General features: G+C 41.9%; 1 long non-coding RNA gene across 1 annotated transcript in view; it reads left to right on the top strand.

Annotated features, from left to right (window-relative positions):
- Positions 1 to 3,397: 3,397 nt before the first annotated feature.
- Positions 3,398 to 22,425, top strand: part of LOC129658883 (uncharacterized) — a 33,981-nt gene continuing 14,953 nt past the window's right edge. The window contains exon 1 of the long non-coding RNA XR_008717557.1: positions 3,398 to 3,638. This is a non-coding gene — a long non-coding RNA (uncharacterized LOC129658883). The remainder of the gene's footprint in view (positions 3,639 to 22,425) is intronic.

Raw genomic sequence — 22,425 nt, 5'->3', positions numbered from 1 at the left:
AGTTTCTTAAAATGTGACCCACAAAGGCTTTCATTGTCCAGAAAATGGAATTTCATATCTCTAAAATTGAGTTCTGAGAATCCCAGACCCACTCGTGGAGCAATGGCTTGGACCCTCTCAATTCTTTCTTAGCTTTCTTGTCAGCTCCTGCCTACTCGTATCATCCTGGCCTTTCTTCTTGTTCCTGGCTATCCACACTGCATTTTCTCTGATGATGGATGCATTGGGCTTCTCCTGACCTGACCTTCTCTTTCCTGAACACTGCTTACTGTGGGTTACCCCACCCCTCCCCAACGTAGGGCCTTCTCAGGAGGAAACTCATTCGTCCGCCCAGCTTTGCCATGCCTCTCACAAGTGTAGTCAAATACATAGAGAAAAACTCTTTGCACACTATGGGTTTAGTGAAAGCAGACACCAAGTAATCGAGACCCTCCACATAACAAAAAAATAGACATCTGTAGTTTACAGGATACATGCTTCTAGGTTAAAGGACAATATATTACAAACATAAATGACACTTTCAGGGAAGCATATTGTATATATTATAATTCCTAACATTGTAAAACAAGAATGTCAGAAGTCCCCTAAAGAAAGAAGAGAACATCTGTGGGTTTATGACATGAAGCAGATGGACCAGCATCTGAGAGGTGCTTAACCGTTTCTCTTCCTGATGTTGTCATCAATTCAGTTACAACTGGAATAGTCTGAGAAGGGTATTTCCAAATCCCAAACTGACACAGTTTGTAGGCGGCACTGTAGAAATGATGGGGTGCCCCAGAATTCACCCCAGTGATTAAGCATCCACTATGTTCCTGGCATACATTGATACATCATGTCATCAAATGTAACTCTGTACCCTACCAAGAGAAAAACAGCTGTGAAAACCACACTTTTTCTTTTCTTTCCTGATTTCTCCCTGATGTCACTAGTCCCATTACTGTCTAGCACAAGACTGCCTTAAAAGTTTTGCATAGCATTTCAAGGTCTTCAAATGGAAAAAATCAAATAAAGGGAACAAATAACCTCACCCTTTTATTAAAAGAGACTTTGGCTCTATAATGCAAGCTGCGGTTGTCTCAAAGCACAACAGTCAACCGTACGCCCCCTGAGTGAGAGCCCCAGGGGGGCCTTGGAACCTGCATTTTAATATACTCTATAGGTACTTTTGGGGCTTCCCAGGTGGTGCTAGGGGTAAAGAACCCACCTGCCAATGCATAAGAGACGCAGATTCAATCCCTGGCTGGGGAAGATGCCCTGGAGGAGGGCTTGGCAACCCAGTCCCGTATTCTGGTCTAGAGAATCCCACAGACAGAGGAGCCTGGTGAGCTACAGTCCAGAGGGTAGCAGAGTCTGACATGACTGAAGCGACTTAGCATGCAGGTATCTTTTGCACACTGAAATTGGAGAACTAACCCAGAATATTCTAGTTTGCTCTAAAACTATGAGAAAATGCTCCACATACACTATGTCATGTTCTCCAGGTACTCTCAGAAGCCAAAATGAATAAAATCAGGATGTTTGTTGTTTTGTTTGTGACGTTTTGCTTAAAAGGAATGAAAGATATGCAAATAGTTCAAGAGGAAAGCATGCATGATAAAGATTTAAGGAAATGAATTATACATATCTCCCAAAGGGGAATTAAGACAGTACAACCTATGCATTTTTACAACCTGGGTTAAGCCTGTTCTATGGCATCATACAATTAGAATTTGTGAGAGAAGGATTACTTTGCTGGGAAATCAAAGCAAAACAGCTTCCCAAATATCATATGTCTTTTCTCACAGACATAAAGCACAAAAAAACTATTTAGGCAAATTCACCCGGTGGACCCTGTTTATTACAACATACTTTTAGTAAAGCCTCTTTGGACTAGATCAGCTCATAGCAGCTTGAAGTGGAATGCCCCAACACTGGAACAGCTGCTCTTTAAGTAAAATATCTTGTTACAGCTTCATTAACCAACCAACTTTTCAGAATGTGTTATCAGTGCTATCACACAAACATACACAGCGCTGTAAAACTATCCAAAATCTACTAAAATCCAATGAACAAGAATGGATAGTTCTCCAAAGACAGTTCACATTCAGTCAGAAAGCCCTTCCCAACATCCTTTGTTCAGGTTTGCAGAGTAAATTAGCTAATTTATTTTACCGTGGGCTACAGCTAGCTTCAGATGCCTCTTGAAGCTCTTGTGATGGCCTGTCCTATCCCTGGATCTGCCAGGCCTCAGAGCGGCATCTGATTTCTCCCTCACCAAATGGTCTCACCAGCCCAATACCAAATCGAGAAAATTTAGGTTGCTTTCCTGGGAGCTTCCTGGAAATACATGTGACTAGCCAGGAAACCCAGCCTTGTTCTAAACTTCTCTAAGAAAAAGACTGAATACAGAGCCAAGCTAGATTTAGTGCCTTCTTTTCTACATTTTGAAGTAATTGTAACCAAACACAGAAATCCTTAACAAGGGTTCCCTGGTCGGACTTCCCTGATTCCATAAAATGAGGTAGTCTGTAAGGATTTCCTGTGTAAATGTGTATGTGCATTTCCCTAAAGAGTTTGTCTACAGCATCCTCCGGTTTCTCAAAAGGGTCTGTGACGTTTAAAGGTATGCCAGTCACATCTAAAGGCTGAATGTAATAGAGGTGGGTTGGAAGCTACCTCTAGTGTTTACTATGACTTACTTTACTATTTGAGCAGCCCCTTCTTTGTGTCATGAGGACTACCCACGTACTGAGAAAAAAGTAAGCAGCTTGCCTTCTGCATCTGTTCGGAATTGGCTTTGCCTGCTGGTAACACAGACCCTGTCACAGTGGCTTAAACAAACTAGAGATTTTCTTGTAAAAGAAATCCGGGAAAGGAAATCCAGAGTCTTTATGCAGCCAACAAGATGCCATTAGAGACACCCGCTCCTTCCATCTTTCCATTTTGACATCCTCAGTCCCTAGCTTTGCATTTTACGACAACAAGAGAGCTGCCATCTGTCTATTTTTCAAGGACCTTTCCTGTATGTTTCCCCAAATAAAATTTACTTTACATACTACTGGCCAGAACTTAGCAACAAGGGAGACTGCGACATAAAAGCCTAGATAGGCAACTTACCTCCCACAGCCCCCGTCCTCAAATTAGGTTTTTGTTAGGAAAGAAGAAATGGAAAACATATTCGGTAGGCAACTAGCAGTCCTTTCTATCTTTTATGAAAACAAGTATTAATGACGTTATCTTCTGCCTATGGGTCCTTGGGCAGACGTTCTTTGTAACAGCTACTCCTTCAACAAATCAGAAGCAAGTCTATGAAGCACACTGCTCTGCAAGTGAGTGGATCTTGCGAACGCACGCGCACGTGCACGCATGCGCCCTCCCGGCCAGCACACGTGAAAGTCCTTAAAGGAGCCGCTGACCGACTCTGGCCTGGCGGCCGTGTTCACCTGTCCCATGCTTCCTCGCGTCACGCGGCATCTACCTGGTGGCGCACATACCTGGGAGAGAACAAGGGGGACCCTCCTCTTCCCACTGCTCTATTTCTCTCTCCGTCTTTGAGAAGAATGAGCAAAGAACCTGTCTCTCCATCCAGAACTCCTTTGCTTTTCTCCCCATGCCGTGGCTGCGCGCTGCCCTTCCGGGGATCTACCTGAGCCTTTCTGGTGAGTCGGGTTCTCTTTATTCGAGTCCAGTTCACTGTTTGTAGAGTGGAGGTCGGAATCCCGAGCTCTGGATCCTTGTCCATATTCTACCTCCCTTCCTGTGATTTACACGATGAGCCCGACGGGCAGCTTTCCTCTCTGACGTGAAAAAAACACCCAGAACCGCATTTGTCTTTCTTTCCTGAAAAGGATTCTGACTTATTACCCAGCATGAATTCTCAGAGGGACCTCAGCAGGTCCACCGGAGCCGTGTGCCTGTGTCCTCCCGTGGTCAGATGGAATAGGAGTGTTCTAAGGCAGTCGTCCCCAGCCTCTTCGGCACCAGAGACCAATTTCATGGAAGACAGTTTTTCCCCGGACAGGGGGGTGGCCTGGGGGAGTGGATTGTTCGGTTCCCCGCTCACCACCTGCAGTGCCGGCCGGTTCATAACAGGCCACGGACCAGTACCAGTCCCTGGCCCCTGCGGGGGCGGGGTTGGGACCCCTGTTCTAAGGCCAGGTCTTTCTGTGTCGTTGCCCCAGTAACTTCTGCTCACTAAACCTGCGTGGTCACCGAAGTCAAATGGCAGTGACTGTGACTTCCTCAGACTTGGACAGACAAGCTCTTTCACCTGAAAGGTAGTGCTTTCGCCAGTGATTTTGCCCTCCTAACTCCTTCAGCACCGAGAGAACATCCCTATTTGAGTGCTAGCCGCCTGCGGTGCTAATATTTGCACTGCAGAGTTTCACTTCCGGTCCCTGGAAGTGAGCGGGGCTCAGGGTCCTGCGGGGGGAACCGGGGAGTGGCCAGACCCCGCTCCGCTGAGCAAAGGACCGACAGCGTTCTGAGCTCTGTGGATGGTCTGGCGCATCCTTTCAGTCAAGAAAAGCTGATGGCTGCAGGATGAGCCCGGAACTCCAGGAGAGGTGCTGGTGGGGAAGGAAATGGGCTCCCCCCCGCCCTCCACAGGAGCTGATGCGGTCATCCTTAGGACTAGCTAGGGGACGGCTCTCGTCCAGAATGGTTTCTCTGTTTGGTTTTCCTGCCTTGAGAACTGTATGTGTTATAGGGTCACAAATGCTGTGTGGAAGGGGGCTCTTTAAAAACAATTAAACTGAGAAGCCCTGGCTGCTGCTGGCTGAGCAGTCTCCCTCCTCTGCCTGCCAGAGACTACAAGCCCTGCCTGACTTCCTGTGAAGCTAGTCAGGGCAGAACATCTTTTCTCCGGATCCTCTTCTCAGCAGCAGCCACTGCAGTAAATCTTCAGAGAGGCCTCATTAGGCAAGTTCCTTTTCGAACTCCCTCCACCCACAGACCTCTCGAAATCACCACCGCCATTCTGGCATGTTATTATTTTTTCCTCCTCAGCTTGCCGTTTTCCTCGCTCCTGGCACTCAGGCCTCCCGCCACCGCTCTCACTTTCCTTAACGGACTCTTCTCTAGCTGGAATCTCTCCAAAGGGTGTGTTCGTGCAATCAGAAACTTCCCTTTTTGTTTTATCGCATCACTGAACAGGCCAGATAAGGCCCAGCTGAGGGAGAGAGGGAGGGAAGCAGGGGTCTCGACAGGGTTGGGCTGGTAGGGGAGTGGGGGGCAGGTGAAGGGGGCAGATGAAACCTTCCCACCAGTTCTTAGAAATGTATAGGAACAGCAAACACAGGCACATGGATATACGGTATAGCTGGTCCCCATTGGAGCCCAGCTGCCTTTCAGGAAGCCGCGCAGCCGCATTCAAACCTATAGCAAATGACCATCCACGACTTGAAAAGAGCATCATATAGAGCAAACCAGACCCAAGACACCGTGAGCCCCGGAGACCAGGGCATTAAATAGTTAATTTTTAGCAAACCCAAATTGCATTTCCATCATGTGCAAGCAGTCAGCTGCTATTGTAGGTCACCAAGATACAACGCATTATTTCTACAGTTTGTGGAAAACATTAGGCAGCTGTAATAAAGTCGATGGTATTTCCTTCCTTACTGAAACATGACTTCAGTAAATCCCTGTTTAAATTTTTTCCCCTTTCTAAACATTTCTCTCCATCTGCACGATAAGTCAATAAAAGAAATTAAAAGTTAAAATGCCTAATGAAATTTTATCAGGCATGAAATGGCATTTAAACCAGAGTTGCCACTCGGGCTTCGATGCATGAAAACTGACCCGAACTTCAGGGGTTATAAAAAGCAGGGGGAGGGTAACGGCAAGATTTCAGTGGCCTTTATGTATCGCAGCCACTGGGGGGGAAAAAGATCATTCCAAAGAGGCATTCCATGAAACCGAGAGTCTCTGAGCAGTTAAGATTTTTACAGGAGGTACATCATTTCTGTAAACCTCTGCATTCTTTTAGGCCACCATTCTTTTTTCTTTATTCACTTCTTTGCACTGACATGCTTGTTTTGAACTCAGCCTTCATCTGTGTACATCTGCCATGATCTCAGGCAAAATGACAGGAAGAAAGCCTGAGAACATTTTTAAGAAGAAGGAACAGATAGAGTAAGGGACTTAATTCTTAATCTTCCTTAGAGAAGAGCTTTAGGATGTTCCATGGAGACTCAGAAAGAGTTTGAAATATATGGAAGGAAAAAACTTATTCTTCCCTATATGAAATGGTTTATTTTCATGATTACTGACTGCCTCATCCTTAGGTCAGAATTGTGCTAAGTCACTTCAGGTGTGTCCGACTCTTTGAGACCCCATGGACTGTAGCCCGCCAGGCTCCTCTGTTCATGGGATTGTCCAGATAAGAATACTGGAGTGAGTTGCCATGCCCTCCTCCAGGGGATTTTCCTGACCCAGGGATCAAACCTGTGTCTCTTAGGTCTTCTGCATTGGCAGGTGGATTCTTGACCACTAGCGCCACCTGGGAAGCCCTTAGGTCAGAATAGGCATCTAATTTTCATAGAAGCCTGAAAAGAAAAGAAGCCAGTCAATGGGTATGTGGATACTCCCCAGCTTTACCCATTTAAAACAGTAAACTTCTTTTAAAGTGAATCCTAGAGTCCTCCCGCATATAGGACATCCACTGAAGTCAAGAGACATTATGTCTAAGAATGGACAGCAGAGACAGACCCTCTAATGAGAAAGCATATTTAGAACTTCCAAGTAACTGCCTAGAGTTTGTAACCAGAGGGCTGTACTTCAAAGTCATTGGCCTTACTGATTGCCTGGGTAAGAAGGAAGTTGTCCAGCCTACAGATCCAGGAGAGGGACTCCATCCATTTCTAATGGCTCCGGAATTGGGCACGGGATGGTGCTTTTCCCACAGTGTGTTCCATTCAACTGCACACTGAAAAGTCAGCTGTAGGGGTGCTGAGCGCAAGCGATGCAGGAGTGAGTCCTTGCCTCCGTCTAGAAACTGGCATCAGGTAGGCAGGAGAGTGTGTGTGTAAGCTGTGGGCACCTCAGTTATGAACAGATCTTACCAGTGCCCGTACAACTGGACAAATATATTAAAATTCAGGCAAGGTGATGCCATTTTCAAATATTTACTAAGCTCCCAGTGCCCCCCAGGCTTTTGAAAAGTTATCCAAGAAAGATGGATTGGCAAGTTCAGGAACGAGCACATTCACTTTTATTTTTTTTAAAGCGTGACTTTCTGTCATAATAAAACAATGTATCCTGAATTTTCAAGCTTTTGCCTTCCCAGTCTAACCTTAGAAATCCTGTAGTAATAGAGATCCATGACACTAAAATGGAGGCTTCCCAGGTGACTCAGTGGTAAAAGAAGCCACCTGCCAACGCAGGAGACACAGGTTTGATCCCTGGGTTGGGAAGACCCCCCGGAGGAGGAAATGGCAACACACTCCAATATTTTTGCCTGAAGAATCCCATGGACAGAGGAGCCTGGTGGGCTACAGTCCAGTGGGTTGCAAAAGAGTTGGATATAACTGAGCACGGAGCAAGTGAATGTAAAACCAACCCAATAAACGTTGAAATGAAGACTATTACAATTACTATTAGAAGTAACTGGTCCTTCATGGATCTAGACCCCAAACATCATTAAAAACAGACTTTAAAGTTAAAACCATTTTTAAAGCAACTATCGAATAGAATATCTTCATAGTAGAGACAAGCCAATCTTATTAGTCCTAATTTTTTTATATCAAATAAAATCTGTGAGATGTTGAGTTCAATATCCTTTTCTCCACTCTCAGATCAGCTGGTTAACTGATTGACTCCCAAGAGGAAAATGCAGTTAATGCTTCTAAACCATTAAATTCTGCTTTATTTACTTGATTCTCAAAAGCATTAGCAGTTAAAGAATGTACTTCCCTTCAGCCCCAAAGCAGTGTGAATATCTTGGGGATATTAATATCAATATTCCAGATAGCATTTTTCTATTAATAACTAGAAAATGGCTCTTTTTTGAGGAAAATTAAACTGGGGGTGCCCCTAGTCCCTAGAAAGGGGTTTTGAGTGAGTGAGCACAGGAGATAACACCCTTCTAAACAAAACTGGTTGCCTGGGAGTTTAGTCCCAAAAGCTGGAGTGGCCAGTAGTCCTAGTGACGCTATCAGAATAACTATCTCTTCTAAAAGGATTGGGGGTCATTCCAGTGGACGTGACCCATTTCCCACAGTGCAGCATGAATTATAAAATTGTCAGAGTTGCTATGGCTATCCTGTATCAATAAACACAAAGTCTATGTGTTTTTCCACCCCCAGGAATTCAACAAACATTTATTGAGAGCTTAATTTATACCAGCCCCAGGTATATAGAGAAACTCTTCTGGAACTTAAAATATATATGATACGTGTATACATGCATCAATATTTACTTCTTACATACTTAGCACATAGACGCCACACCAGACCCCCTCCTCTCTCTCTCTGTCACACACCCACACACACACTCACACACACATAAACAGGAGAAGCCTGTGGGCCCATTTGCTTGCTTTTCTCACAATTCCAGGAAGCTAAATTATCATTTCTAATGTAGTGGTTCAGTAATGTCATTGCAAAACAAAAGGCATACCAGCAAGAGTGGAGGGAAGCTATTAAACGAACAAAGGAAATGCAATAATTTAGAACCATTTCATACTGGGGCAAACAACACTAGATCCTCAATAGTCTCTGAGATGCCAGGTTAAATCGGTTCAGCATGTTCCATTATCAATACAAGGAATGTACAGCTCATTTTAGAAAAATATTTTAGTTTTAAGGTGATACTTTGTTACACTTCTTCAATAATATTGCTAAACACACGAGCTGCTATTATGCAAAGACGCTTGTCTCTCTCTTCACTAGTTTGGGAAGAAAAAATTACAAGTAGGAAACTAATTATAGAATGGTGAGTGTGATATAATGCACACTTCTTCCTCTGTGAAAATAACAATATTTCTGTCCCCAAACTCCCTTTGGTGACAGAAGAGAGGGTCTCTGCATTTCAAGGACAAGAACAGGACTTTGTCTTCAGCATAAATCCCCTTGATTTGTGACATAACAGTTCACATGACTAATGTTGTTGATTTCCCATTTCCACGGACTGAATTGGGGAAAGATTTACTTTCCCTGAAATTCCCAAGACTTAAAAGCCAGCTGTTTGCTATTTTGAGTGCAACCTGCACAACCTGTTTTCAAAGCCTCCAAGAAGCAGGGAACCATGGGAGAGCAAGATAACATGGCAGCAAAGTAGAGCTGTTCAGTATCACTGCCCCCCCTCGCCTCTCGTGGTGCTGGAGACCTGGCCTTCCTGCCCCCCATGACAGATAACACATTTCATGGACACGAAGTGATCCATTCAAGGGCTTCATGTGCAATACAACATGAAAGCTAGGCTTTATAATGAACTCTTAAAATACTTAAGACTTACAGCCGCTGATGTAAACTGTTACAGGAAATAAAGAGATGCTTCCAAAATATGTACAAGCGGTCAGTGTGCTTACGTGAGAAAAAGAAATATCTTCTCCGAGTATTTCCACATTTGAGCATCTATAAATCATGTAGTGAAAGCTGGAGGTCTCCTACCACCTGATTTCAAGATTTAGTAGAGAGCTACAGTAATTAAAGCAGTGTGGTGTTTGCATGAGGATAAACATAAAAGAGAGTCAGAAATAGATTCACACGTTTATAGCTGATGAATGTTTGACAAAGATGCCAAGGTTATTCAGTGGGGCAAAATAGTCTTTTCAATAAATGGCACTGGAAAAAATGGACATAAAGTATGAACTTTGATCTTTGCCTTCATATGCAAAAATTTATTCAAAATAGCTTACAGAATTAAGCATAAATGCTAGAACTATAAAACTTTCAGAAAAACTAAAGAACAAGAGAAAATCTTTGTTACCTTGAGTTAAGCAGAGATTTGTTAGGACACAGAAATCATGAACCATGAAAGAAAAAATTGGTAAATTGGACTTCATTAAGTTAAAAATGCCTACTCTTTGAAACATAATGTTAAGAAAATTAAAAGCAAGACATAGACCGGGAAAAAAATGGTTTAATGTCACATGTCTGATAAGGATCTTGTATCCACGGTATATAAAGGAAATCTCAAAACTCATAGGAAAGCAAACCACCCAATTTTTTTTTAAAACAGGCAAACAATTTAAAATAGTTCACTAAAGATATAAATGGCAAATAAGCACATGAAAAGATGCTCAATATCATTAATCATTGTGGAAGTACGAATTGGAACCCTGATGTGATACGATTACACACTCATCAGAGTGGCTAAAATTTTAAAATATTATTGCAGTTGTTGATCAGGATATGGAGGCCCTTGAAACTCTTGTACGTTGCCAAGGGAACGTAAAATGGCCCAACCACACTTAAGTGAGTTTAGCAGTTAAACATCAAATATAAATTGACCATACAGTGTAGCAATTCTATTTCTGGGAAGAGAAAGACTGACTTCTACACAAAAACCTATATACAAATGTTTATGTTTATGACATCTTTATTCATAGGCACCAAAAGCTGGAAACAACCTAAATGGTCAACAGCTGGTGAATGGATAAACAAATTGTGGTACATGCATAGGATAGAATACGACTCAGTAACAAAAAGTAGCAAACTACCAATACATACAACAGGTGTAGTGAATCTCAAGAAGGTTGTGCTGACTGAAGGAAACCAGTTTCAAAAGGCTTTCTACTACTATTTGATTTCATGGCTCATAAACTTAACCTCTTTAATGCAGCTAAGATTGTAGCCAACACAGAGGGACATTACAGAATACAGAGTTTTCATGTGCATTTTCTATTTGATTAAATTCGTAGTTATTCCCCCTTTAACTACTTATTAAGTAGAGGTTAAAGAGCTTTTCTTGAAAGTCAGGCAGAAGCTTTTTACCATCAGATGTTCAGTGTTTGAAAGATAGTTCTTGGTAACGCTTGGCTGGTTTAAAACAGCTTCACCACACTTTGAAAGTGCCCTGAATTCTACCTTATTTCTGAGTCTACTCATACTGAAAAAAAAAGAGACTGGGGAGAATATGACTGGTAAGGATCTGGAGGAAAGGAACTTAGAAACTGAACAGAAAGATGGTAGCTGGTCCCCAGGTGGAACCTCACAATTAAGAACTGAGAGGTCTTACTTGGGGTCCTGGTACCTAGCCCCCTACCAAACCTTCAGTAAACCATCCATTTCTGTTTAACGTATTGTGCAATTTAACCCATTTCTACACGACACCTAAGAACTTGGTCTTCCTTCAGAATAGGAGTAGAGGGAAATAAGGGTTGCCACAAAGAAGTAGCCAGGTACCGATTGCAAGGCTAATATAATTGGATTCTCTAAATTATTCTGAGAATTAAATAAGTTGTTAAAGTATCTTCTACAGGACTCAATATATATTCACCAAATTTTTATTTTCCTTCACTTTCTTTATGGAAGGAGAATATTTTTAGAACTGAAAAGAACTTGGAAGTTATGTTTTTCAGTGTTTTAATTTCACAAATAACAAAACTAAGTTCAGTGAAATTAAGGGTATTGCTCAAGCTCACACAGAGTTAGAAGTCCAACTTTCAGTTCTCATAGATCTTTCTCCTGAAGCATCTGCCTTCAACTGTGATGTACCTTGGCGCAGAGCCTGAGGAAGTTTTAAGAGAGAGGAGAGTTTTGATCTGTATATTGAGGGATCCATGGACTCTTTGTTTCTGGTTCTGTGTTCGTTTTAGCTATTTTCATTTTTTTTTTTTTTTAATTCCAAGAATGAAAGTTACTGAGAAGCCTTTCTGTTCAGAGACTATGATTGCCAGATTTAGCAAATAAAATACAGGGCACACAAATAGATTTGAATTTCAGATGAACAACATAATTCTTTAGTCTAATGACACCTTTGGAACATACTTATATTGGCACTTTATCTGTGCACCTTACCGTGGACCTAACCGTAGGTAGTTCCCAACTATGAAAATTTCTTTTTACCCTAAAACAAGTAAACAATGGAAGATTGTTTGCATAAATCTTGACTGACCATTTTCTTCCCCATAACCATGTTTTCCTCACCTGAGATCAGGACAGCTGTTGTGAACAGCCTCTGTGACCAAGGCTAAGGCTGATGAAGACGGTGATGGGATAGGAGGAAGTCAATGATGTCCCCAAGCAGCCCGAAGCAAAGACATGCTTTGCCAAACAGGAAGTGTACAATTCTAAGCAGAGGGACTGAAATTCAGATCCTTCTCTCTCACTAACTCGTGACTATATGGCTTTGAATAAGTTGCTTATGCTCTCCTGTACCCATCTACCTTTGGATTCTGCCTTTTTTTCCCTATAAAATAAGGATACATTATGTTTTAGTTAAGATCAAATATGATAACAGGAAGAAAGCACTGACCACTGTGCTTGGAATATAATAGCTACTCTTATAGTCTGTCATTTTTTAAACCATAAAGTTTTGCATGCTTTTCTGTGTATATCACAATGAAGATTGTTTGACTGTTTAAGCAAAATTGCCTGATGCTAGGAAAGATTGAGGGCAGGAGGAAAAGGGAGTGACAAGAGGGCGAGATGGTTGGAGGGCATCATTGATTCAATGAACATGAGTTTGAGCAAACTGGGAGATGATAAAGGACGTGGAAGCCTAGAGTGCTGCATTCCATGGGGTGGCAAAGAGTCGGACATGACTGAGCGACTGAATGACAAGGAGAAGACTGGTGAGGGTCTTAAGGAAGTGCTGGGATGTAGAGTTTGAATGCTAAATTTTATTCTGTAGTTTGTAGGGGAACCATGGTTACCCAGACAGTGTGTGGGGCCTTACAGTCAGACAGCCTTTCTCTAAGTTCCCCTAAAAACTACCTGGGAAATTTGGTAGCATATCATTTCCTACTGGGTCAGGCATGCATTAACCAACATAGAATGAACTGACCTGCCTTCTCTAGGCATCTTCTTCAGTTCCTTAGGTCCAGCCTTGACAGAGAAGAAAATGAGAAGTCGTAACTCTTCCCATCGATCTACTTTGTGGGGCATGAAAAATGGGCACGGTCCGGTCAGAAGTAATTCCTGCTTTGGCATTTGTTTCTTAGTGTCGATGTTGTTCAGTCGCTGTGTTGTGTCCGCAAGCCCATGGACCGCAGCACGCCAGGCTTCCCTGTCCTTCACTATCTCCTGGAGTCTGCTCAAACTCATGTCCATTGAGTCAGTGATGCCATCCAACCATCTCATCCTCTGTTGCCCGTTCTCCTCCTGCCCTCAGTTGGAGCGGCCTTCTCCAAATTAACCAGCCCCTTTTGTGATCCATACAATAGGGATAAGATCACCTAAAATGGTAGGGTCTGAGAATTAAGAGTGTGGCAGAGTGTCTGGTTATAGGACGTGCTCGATATCTGGGTTTTTATTTTCTGCTTGGGTTAGAACACTATACTTAAACTTTCTGAATCATACATAGGTCCCTGGAGTGCTCTTTCTCACACTTATCACAAAAATCTTGTGACTCAGTTTCAGAAGACTGTCCAAAATTGAGGACCAGTTGCTCAAACCAACTTTGTTTAGAAAATTGTTTTACCAAAATATCTTAGACAGTTGACACCTGAGCGAGTCAGACTCTTGCTCAGCCTTCCACTTCACGCCGTGTAGGCTGCAGTTCTAAGGTTCACCGGTTCTCCCACTGAGGCCTTGCGAACCTGCAGATGTGTGTTATCTGTGCCTTCTGTTTGGTCAGCTTCAAGTGCTTCTAATCTTTTTATAACCAGTTCTGTTAGCTGTTATCTGGATTCCTTTTAGTGCCGGTGTCTATTGTACACTTTTAACAGGTCTCCACCCTCTTCCCTGGCAATTAGAAGGGCAATATAATTATTTTACAATGTGTCTTCTATCGAATAAGCTCCTTAATTGGACCTTTTCATCCTTTGCCATTTGTGTGTGTCTGTGTGAAAAATATCACTGAAAGGTTTTTCTGAAAGTGCGATTCTTACACAGTTTCCTGAATTAAATGCCAAAGGAGCACCACAGAATCTTTTAGCCAATGACAGCCCCTCTTCCTTCTCTCTCCATGCTTGGAGACATAGCTGTTGTTTGTTACAACCTAGAAAGGTTATTTGGACTTACTATTTTTGTTTTGCAACTCTGTTGTGTGTTATTTTCTTATATAATCTTACCACTCTTCCTATTCTGGTGTCCTTCTCTGTGTGTGACACCATAGCCAGTGAAATCTCCAATTCCGTAGTTAATCATAGAATAACATGGGATAGTGGGGAGAAAATGAACTTTGAGTCAAGGGAGGTTAGTGTTCTTCCAGGCTCTGCACTAACTAGCTATGTGTCTTTGCCAGGTTGTCAGTTAATTGCTTTGGGTTTCAGATTCTTTATCTAGAAAAGAATCTTTGTATTCTAGAGAATACACACTTTTCCCTTAAGATTTGAGCTTTGTACACCTTCACCTCTGAAGCGACATCTATGGGTTTTCCTATTCATTCCCAACCACCCAGCAAAGAACTGTTTTTATTTTATTACAGTTCTGACTTTTGTTGTTTAGTTGCTAGGTTGTGTTCAACTTCTTGAAACCCATGTGTGTAGCTCGCCATGCTCCTCTGTCCATGAGATTTCCCAGGCAAGAATACTAGAGTGGGTTGCCATTTCCTTCTCCAGGAGATCTTCTGACCAGGGATCAAAGCTGTCTCTTGCATTGTAGGTGGATTCTTTACTGCTGAGCCACCAGGGAAGCCCATTTACTTCTAAGTTTTTACTGAAAGACTGTGCTATTTTAATAGCTCCAAGTGGCTCAACTAAAACCCAACATAAAGCACTTCAATGATTTATTTATATCATTTCCCCATATACATCCACCAACCTAACTATAGTTAGAACTACTAATAGTAGTTCTATTAATATTCTGTAATATTAAAATATTAAGTCATATCAGTTTTCCCTAAACCATAACATGAATTTATAATTTAAAAGTGAAATTGTACATATCCTAGTCAAGTTGTGAAATTCCCTCCTCTTTTTCTTAAAAAAAAAAAAGTGGGGGTTGCTGGAGAAGGGTTAACTATAAGCGATGTTTGTTACCCTCATGAATTAGAAGAGCAGTAACCAGATATATTATGTTCCTGGAAAGGCAAAAAATAAATTCCAGATGAGAATTTGAAGACCCTCTCCATCTTTCCTGAGACTTGTCGGGTTCTTTTCTTCTCAGAGCTCGGGTCTCTCCCTGGTTGCCATTTTGGGTAGAGCTGATTAACATATAACGAAGAGCTCAGGCTTCCAGGAAACCCCCCTAGGGTGTGGGCAGGAGCCTTGAGATAGGAGTTCCCTACAGCTTGGGCCCAAATCCTTGCATTATCAGAACCCTTCAGCCAGTGTGAGGACATGCAGAAAGCAGCCCACAAATTTACTGACCACAAGCTACGCCCAGCTCTGGGCTAACAGCCTCTCCACCCCTGACCCCCGGAGTCACATCGGTGAAAACAAACCGGGGGACATCTTAGCTTTGAAGGTGAAGCTGTGCTAAAATGGAAAAGAAGCCAAGTGTGTCCTTGCTGGTGTTTTCCTTTGAGTGTAATTGTAGCTCATAGGCTAAACCCTTAGACTCAGGGAAGGGTGCCACAGAAGGTGCTTGTTGCTCTCCTCTTAGCCTTTCTTTCTTGGCTAGGTTCAGGCTTCCCCATCTCACTGGGCCACCTGTTGTGCTTGAGTGATCATCCTGTCTTCAGCCTCACCCTACCTGCAGGGTCAAAGTGATTTTCCTAAAACTCGAATTCAATTGGAATTTCCCCTGTAGAAAGTCCTTACTGGATCCTGATCATCCTCAGGATACAAAGGTCTTTACCATTCCCTACTCAATATCCTCCATAATCCTGACCTTCCTACTTATCTTGCCTCACTCTTCACTCTCCTCCCCCTTGCATACTCATCTCTAGCAGTGCTGAACTTTTCACGTCTCTGAACACAAGAGTACAGCTTCACACCTCTAGAGTGCCCTTCTCTCAGACCCTTACCCTCTTGTCCACTTGATTAATTTACATTCAACCCGTCTGATAGATGGATGGATAGAACTCTTAATGCAGTCTTCAAAACCCAATTCATAAAAAGTTAACAGGAAAAATTGTATTTTGACATCGTTTGTAGGTGCAAACATTTTTATTACTAATAACATTCAAGTTTTTCTTTTTTTTATCAGCCACTTATATTTCTTATTTGAATAATTTAATTCTTCTATCTTTTTCTATTTTTACAGTGCTTTTTAGAAGCAGTGCATAAGATATTTTGCTATAAGGAAGACCCATTTGCTTGTCATATTTAGGGGCAAAACTTGTCTTCCGATATATTGATTATCTTTTAGTATCCTATTTCAGTAGACAGTTTATATCATTGTGAAAATTTTATCTGAAGTTAAATTCTACCAAAGTTCTATTATTGATGTTGGCTGCTTTGAAGTCTTGATAGTAGCCATAATTAAGAATTATTTCTAATTTTAAATTTCTAAATGTAAAAATACACTAAATTTAAAAAATACACTGTACTTAACAAAACAATAACAAGCTTGTTAGTCACAGCCCCCAAAATAGAGCAGGTGTTCAATAAGCCATTTCTGAGTGGAATTGTACACAGAAAGCTTCAATATAAGTGGTAAAGTTAGAACCTTTCTATTTTCCTTTAAATTCCATATTCCTTCTGACTTCCATGGTTTCAGAGGTGTCAGATACAGGATGCTAAAAAGTCATCTAAGAAAGTACCATTTCCCCTCCATTACTTAGTCTCTCTCAGAAGATACTAGTTCCACAGACCTGAGAAAACCACCAAACCCTAAATCTCCTTCATTCCAGAAGAAAAGGGAAGAACTATTGCAAACCTTACCTGGGATGGTCAGTCAAATGATGTAGTCACTTCACTTGTTCTTTTGATTGACCCTGGGTCCAGAAGTTGTAAAGCCATTACCTGCTAGCATCTGTGCCCAGATGTGCTGTGATGGTTCCAACCCCTGGAGCATTCATGTCGTTAGTCTTGGGCTGACTTGGCCCATTTCCATCTGAAACATTAGCAGGACCTTGGTCCTACTTTAGGTCATGACTGGTGTCCAGACCAGGGTAGAAGGAAGATTCAGTACTGGTCTCTGGCATTAGTTTTCCTCACATGATAGAATCCTTGAGTTCCTGAATTGTATTTTCCCAATACCTTTTATATAATGTGAGAAATTATATAACTTTAAGATTTAAAATATTCACCAATCATTCTTAACAATAGAGAGAAACTTTTAGATTCCATTTTAAAGATAACATAAGGTCATACTATTTATGCAGTGGCCAAATATGTATTAAATGCTTCTCTGAGCTAGACACTGAGAATAGAGTTGATATGGAAATACTTAGAGCATAGATACTTGTAACAAGTAATAGTAAGTATTAAAGATTAAATTAAAACTGTGATTGAGAGAGTTGCATTGAAATATATACACTAACCTGTGTAAAATAGATAGCTAATGGGAGATTATTGTATAGCACAGGGAGCTCAGTTTGGTGCTCTGTGATGACCTAGAAGGTGGTATGGGAGTGGGGCAGGAGGGAAGTTCAAGAGGGGTGGATATATGTATACTTATGGTTGATTCATGTTGCTGTATGGCAGAAACCAACACAACATTGTAAAGCGATTATCCTCCAATTTAACTTTTTAAAAAGAATTAAAACACTGAAAACTTTTAAAGGAGAATGTGCCACAGCCTTTGACTTTGTGGATCTACAGCAAAGCCCTTTGACTGTGTGGATCACAACAAACTGAGGAAAATTCTTAAAGAGATGGGAATTGCCAGACCACCTAACCTGCCTCCTGAGAAATCTGTATGCAGGTCAAGAAGCAACAGCTAGAAGTGGATTGGTTCCAAATCAGGAAAGGAATACATCAAGGCTGTATATTGTCACCCTGCTTAGTTAACTTATATGCAGAGTACATCATGAGAAACACTGGGCTGGATGAAGCACAAGCTGGAATCAAGATTGCTGGGAGAAATATCAATAGCCTCAGATATGCAGATGACACCACCCTTATGGCAGAAAGTGAAGAACTAAAGAGCTTCTTGATGAAAGTGAAAGAGGAGAGTGAAAAAGTTGGCTTAAAACTCAGCATTCAGAAAACTAAGATCATGGCATTTGGTCCCATCACTTCATTGGAAATAGATGGGGAAACAATGGAAACAGTGACAGACTTTATTTTTCTGGGCTCCAAAATTACTGCAGATAGTGACTGCAGCCATGAAATTAAAAGACGGTTGCTTCTCGGAAGAAAAGCTATGACAAACCTAGACAGCATATTAAAAAGCAGAGACGTTACTTCACCAACAAAGGTCCAGTCAAAGCTATGGTTTTTTCAGTACTCATGTATGGATGTGAGAGTTGGACTGTGAAGAAGGCTGAGCACCAAAGAACTGATGCTTTTGAACTGTGGTGTTGGAGAAGAATCTTGAGAGTCCTTTGGACTGCAAGGAGATCCAATCCGTCCAACTGGTTCCTTTCCTTTAGTTCCTTTCCAACTAAAGGAAATCAGTCCTGAATATTCATTGGAAAGACTGATGCTGAAGCTGAAGCTCCAATACTTTGGTCACCTGATACAAAGAACTAACTCATTTGAATAGACCCTGATGCTTTTCAAAGATTGAAGGCGGGAGGAGAGGGGGACAACAGAGGATGAGATGGTTGGATGGCATCACCGACTCGATGGACATGAGTTTGAGTAAGCTCTGGGAGTTGGTGATGGACAGGGAAGCCTGGTGTGCTATAGTCCATGGGGGTCACAAAGAGTCAGACACGACTGAGTGACTAAAATGGATAAATGAATGAAACTTTTAAAGTGTGATCACTCACCTCAGTTAATGGCTGCTGTTATTTTGGTTGTTGCAAATCTAAAACCTTATACTCTTGACTCCTTCCTCTCTTTCTTTTAGATGTCCAATTCATCACCAAATCCTGTCACATCTAAATTTCAAAGATATCCATGATTCTGTGACCTCTCTCCAGGTCCACCGTTATCAGCCTGGTCCAAGGTACATAATCCCTTTTAACTATTGAATACTCAATCTGATCTTCCTGCTCTGCCCTTGTCTCCTACAATCTGTTCTTAACCCAATAATCAAGGTGATGTCACTTCTTTACACCAACCCCTCCAATGGCTTTCCATATTACTCAAGGTAATAGTCAGTCTTTGCCACAGCCTGCCGTGACCTCCCCTCAACTGTCTCTCTAGCCTTTTTCACTCCCATTCTCTGCCTTTTGAAGAAGCAGTAAGACCTCGGCTCTTCACTCTGCTACTATACACTATGCACTACTTACTAGAGTATAAAGTTCGTCTTTCGACTAAGACTAGCCATGTAACATGGAATTGCATATCACAACAGGGAGCACGTATCAACTGAAACTAACACTCCTGGCACAGGTGTGTAAATGAAGTTGCAGCTTGTGTTGTCCAGTAGTGTTTCATGTACATCCTGTCCAGTCAAACCTTATGGTGACCTTTGGAGCTTGATAGGAAGAACTCATCAAAATATATGACAGATTTTAATTTTATTTTTTAACAATATCATCTCCTTAAATATATATATATATATTCAAAACCAAAAACAAAAGTGAAGATGGTTGTGATGATATAATGACCTTAAAAATTAATTAAAAAGAAGCTCACCATTGAAAACATTTACTTTAGCAACTAATTGTGTAGTCTATAATAATTTAATCTATAAGACAGCTTTATATGTTCTTTTTTGGCAAGAGAAGGGAAGGAAAGAAACTATTTTTAAAAAAAGGCATGTTTCTTTTATCCCTTGATTTCCAAGAAAATTAAAGGCAAATCCATTTCCCAGATGACATACGCGACTCATCCCAAATTCCTAGTAATATCCTTTCCTCAATTTCTATTGAGTAGCCCAGGTTCTGTTTTAATGTTAACTGTAAGGCAGCGGCACCCCACTCCAGTACTCCTGCCTGGGAAATCCCATGGACGGAGGAGCCTCGCTGAGGGTCAGACACGACTGAGCGACTTCACTTTCACTTCACTTTCATGCATTGGAGAAGGAAATGGCAAGCCACTCCAGTGTTCTTGCCTGGAGAATCCCAGGGACGGGGGAGCCTGGTGGGCTGCCATCTATGGGGTCGCACAGAGTCGGACACGACTGAAGCGACTTAGCAGCAGCAGCAGTACTGTTTTATACCATAGTACACCTTGTAAACTACGGTAGATCTTTTCGGGGTTTGTTTTTGTTTGTTTCTTTGTTTTTTAAAGTCTTCACTGAATTTGTTACATTATTGCTTCTATTGTTTATGTTCTAGTTTTTGGCTGCTAGGCCTACCATCTTAGCTCCCCCGGCAGGAATCAAACCCATACCCCTTGCATTGGAAGGCGAAGTCTTAACTACTGGACTGCCAGGAAAGTTCTTACCATAGGTTTTTCTGAAAGTGGGCAGGAAAATGCACCTCCCTGATATTTTAAAACTTCACTGTGCATCATATTTTTAAAACTCCTTTACCAAAACTATAATTCTGAATTTCAGAATCAGTCCAAGATTTCCTCCCTTCTATTCATGTTCTTGGAATCTAACTCTTGCCTTCAGGTTTGAGACTTCCCTAGTGGCTGAGATAGTAAAGAATATGCCCTTGGAGAAGGGCATGGCAACCCTCTCCAGGATTCTTGCCTGGAGAATTCCATAGACAGAGAAGCCTGGCAAGCTGTAGTCCTCTGCTGTGTGTGCTTAGTCGCTCAGTCATGTCCGACTCTTTGATACCCCATGGACTGTAGCCTGCCAGGCTCCTCTGTCCATGGGGATTCTCCAAGCAAGAATACTGGAGTGCATTGCCATGTACTCCTCCAAGGGATCTTCCCAACCCAGAGATTGAACCGGAGTCTCTCACATTGTAGTCATATTCTTTACCATCTGAGCCACCAGGGAAGCTCAAGAATACTGGAGTGGGTATCCTATCCGTTCCCCAGGGGATCTTCCCAACACAGGAATCAAACTGGGATCTCCTGCATTGCAGGCTTGTTCTTTACCAAATGAGCTACCAGGGAAGCCCAGCTCGTCTTTGGAGTGGCAAGGAGTCGAAGACGACTGAGCACATAACACTTTAGGTTATCGGATTGCTAGGGTCTTTTTCTATTAATACTTACTTTACTTTTCATTTATTTTTTGAGATATAATTTACATATAACTTTGGGCAAGTTTATTGTGATCCACACAGTCAAAGGCTTTGGCATAATCAATAAAGCAGAAATAGGTGTTTTTCTGGAACTCTCTTGCTTTTTTAATGATCCAGCGGATGTTGGCAATTTGATCTCTGGTTCCTCTGCCTTTTCTAAAACCAGCTTGAATATTTGGAAGTTCATGGTTCATGTATTGCTGAAGCCTTGCTTGGAGAATCTTAAGCATTACTTTACTAGCGTGTGAGATGACTGCAACTGTGTGGTAGTTTGAGCATTCTTTGGCATTGCCTTTCTTTTGGATTGGAATGAAACAAACTTTTTCCAGTCCTGTGGCCACTGCTAAGTTTTCCAAATTTGCTGGCATATTGAGTGCAGCACTTTCCCAGCATCATCTTTCAGGATTTGAAATAGCTCAACTGGAATTCCATCACCTCCACTAGCTTTGTTCGTAGTGATGCTTTCTAAGGCCCACTTGACTTCACATTCCAGGATGTTTCTGGCTCTAGGTGAGTGATCACACCATCGTGATTATCTGGGTCATGAAGATCTTTTTTGTACAGTTCTTCTGTGTATTCTTGCCACCTCTTCTTAATATCTTCTGCTTCTGTTAGGTCCCTAGCATTTCTGTCCTTTATTGAGCCCATCTTTGCATGAAATGTTCCCTTGGTATCTCTAATTTTCTTGAAGAGATCTCTAGTCTTTCCCATTCTGTTGTTTTCCTCTATTTCTTTGCATTGATCACTGTGGAAAATTCTGAAAGAGATGGGAATACCAGACCACCTGACCTGCCTCTTGAGAAACCTATATGCAGGTCAGGAAGCAACAGTTAGAACTGGACATGGAACAACAGACTGGTTCCAAATAGGAAAAGGAGTACGTCAAGGCTGTATATTGTCACCCTGTTTTTTTAACTTCTATGCAGAGTGTATCATGAGAAACACTGGGCTGGAAGAAGCACAAGCTGGAATCAAGATTGCCAGGAGAAATATCAGTAACCTCAGATATGCAGATGACACCACCCTTATGGTAGAAAGTGAAGAGGAACTAAAAAGCCTTTTGATGAAAGTGAAAGAGGAGAGTGAAGAAGTTGGCTTAAAGCTCAACATTCAGAAAACGAAGATCATGGCATCTGGTCCCATCACTTCATGGGACATAGATGGGGAAACAGTGGAAACAGTGTCAGACTTTATTTTGGGGGGCTCCAAAATCACTGCAGATAGTGATTGCAGCCATGAAATTAAAAGATGCTT

The sequence above is a fragment of the Bubalus kerabau genome, chromosome 8 (genome assembly GCF_029407905.1).
Source record: "Bubalus kerabau isolate K-KA32 ecotype Philippines breed swamp buffalo chromosome 8, PCC_UOA_SB_1v2, whole genome shotgun sequence".
NCBI classification, from domain to species: Eukaryota; Metazoa; Chordata; class Mammalia; order Artiodactyla; family Bovidae; genus Bubalus; species Bubalus kerabau.
Note: the sequence above shows the minus strand (reverse complement) of the source record. Positions and strands in the feature narration are given on the sequence as shown.